The following is a 2,087-nucleotide window of genomic DNA, read 5'->3' as shown; positions in this document are numbered from 1 at the left end:
GGTTGAAAATTGAGAGAGGCATTAAATTGATGCTTGCCCCTGAATCACAAAGAACACGTGAGAAATTCTGCCCTCCAATCTTACAAGCTATAGTAAAGCTGCCAGGGTCCTTCTGCTTCAATGGTAGCTTCCTTTGTAGCACTGCACTGCATTCCTCGGAAAGATTGATCGTCTCATATTTCCCCAACTTCCGCTTGTTGGAGACTGCGTCCTTGAGGAACTTGGCATAGCCTGGCATATCTCTCAAAGCATCAAGTAAAGGAATGTTGATGTGAAGCTTTGAAAACATCTCCATAAACTTGGCTAACTTCTGATCCATCTTCGGCTTTGCCAGGCTATTCGGGAAGGGTGCTACAGGCTTGTACTCTGGCCTGGGAAACGTAAGAGTTGGAACCGGCTCCTTAACAGCAGAAGAGCTCGAATCCTTTTTAGGGGGAGGCGTCTGTTTCGCTGCAAGCTCCTCCAAGTCATCATCGTCGTCCTCCACTACTTTGCCTTTTCCCTTGTCATTCCGCTGTTCTGGATGATCCCGCTGCTCTGCAGAGGAATGGTGATTCCTCTGCTCAGTATGATCCCGCTGCTCTGCATCCTTAACTGTAGTATCAACCACCCGTATGGAATGACATTGCTGATTTTGCTAAAATTGTTGATGTTGGCTCTTCGGATTGAACTGAGTGTTGCTAGGAAATTGGCCTGGCTTGTGCTGTCCAGCTGCTTGGTTAGCCATCTGACCAACTTGAATCTCCAACATCTGCACCTGCTTAGACAACGCTGAAAAGTTTTGCTCCATGTTGGAGATTTTGGTCCCCATGTTTGCCGAGTTTGCCTCCATTCCGGTGACCTTCACCAATACTTGCTTCATCATTTCCTCCATTGAATCTTTCTTTGGCTCATTGATTACTCCCCCACTAGAAACAGAAAATCCTGGTGGAGGTTGCAAAGCATTATTGGGATTTGAATAGGAAAAATTTGGATGATTCCTGTTATTTGGATGATATGGGGGATTTCCACCCGAATGTCCCTGATAGTTTGGTCTATTGAATTGGTACTGCCGCTGGACATAATTAGCATCTTCAAACTACGACACATCAGGTAAACCCGGCTGCTGAGGAATTTTAGCTAGCAGTGCCTTTCTCTCCAACTCATACTGCTTTTGAAGAGCTTCATATTTCTCCTTAAAATCATCTCTCTCCTCATTCACAGCTGCAATTCTTCTCGTGGGATTTCTGTCATTCGGCCATTGATAACTGTTGGAGGCCATCTCTTCTATCACACGATAAGCCTCCTTTGTATTTCTATGGAGAAGACATCCACCTGCAGTAGCATCCACCATACTTTTTGTCAGACCAGTCAAACCATTATAAAAGTGAATGATTTGTTGATCTTCCGTGAAACCATGTTGTGGACAATTCCTGAGCAACTCACGAAATCTTTCCCAAGCATCGTGAATGGTCTCATCTCCAAACTGGGAAAAGTGAGAAATCTCTGCAATGATTTTCTGAGCTTTAGAAGGAGTAAAGTATTTTGCTAGGAAAGCTCTACACAAATCCTCCCATCCAGTAATAGCACCTCTGTCCAAACTCTTGAACCACTCCTTCGCTCTGTCCCTGAGAGAGAATCCAAGCATCTTCATTCTGATGGCATCAGGTGGCACTCCATTCTGCTTAATAGTGTCGCAGATATCTAGGAACTGGGTAATGTGAGCATGCGGATTTTCAGAAGCCGCTCCACTAAACTGTTCAGCTTGCACCATGTTTATCAATCCCGGCTTCAGCTCGAACGTGTTAGCCTGCACAGTTGGTCCCCAGTTGCCTCCTTGAAATTGATCAACCCGAGGCTGATACATGTGATTCAGTGGTGGCTCTGGTGGAGGAGTCCGGTTGCGCTCTCTCTCTCTTCGTCTAGCTGCCTCTGAAGGTGTGTCACGGCTCGCACAAGAGTTTCAAGGTCCATGTTATTCTGTTGCTCTGCCATTGCTTGCTTCTTCTTTTCGCGGTTGTCTCTTTTGTACTGCTTTTCGATTTCCAAGTTCAAAGGCACTAGATGTTCCTTTCCTTTGGATCTCGTGATCATACACGCCTGAGACA

The 2,087-nt window shown here is 45.7% G+C and overlaps 1 non-coding gene across 1 annotated transcript; it reads left to right on the top strand.

Moving 5' to 3' along the window:
- Window positions 1-1,391: 1,391 nt before the first annotated feature.
- Window positions 1,392-1,498, top strand: LOC130991108 (small nucleolar RNA R71). The gene has a single exon (XR_009091070.1). It is a non-coding gene; the product is annotated as a small nucleolar RNA R71 (small nucleolar RNA).
- Window positions 1,499-2,087: the final 589 nt, after the last annotated feature.

Source organism: Salvia miltiorrhiza, chromosome 6 (genome assembly GCF_028751815.1).
Source record: "Salvia miltiorrhiza cultivar Shanhuang (shh) chromosome 6, IMPLAD_Smil_shh, whole genome shotgun sequence".
Taxonomy (NCBI): Eukaryota; Viridiplantae; Streptophyta; class Magnoliopsida; order Lamiales; family Lamiaceae; genus Salvia; species Salvia miltiorrhiza.
This window is presented reverse-complemented; position numbering and strand designations above follow the sequence as displayed.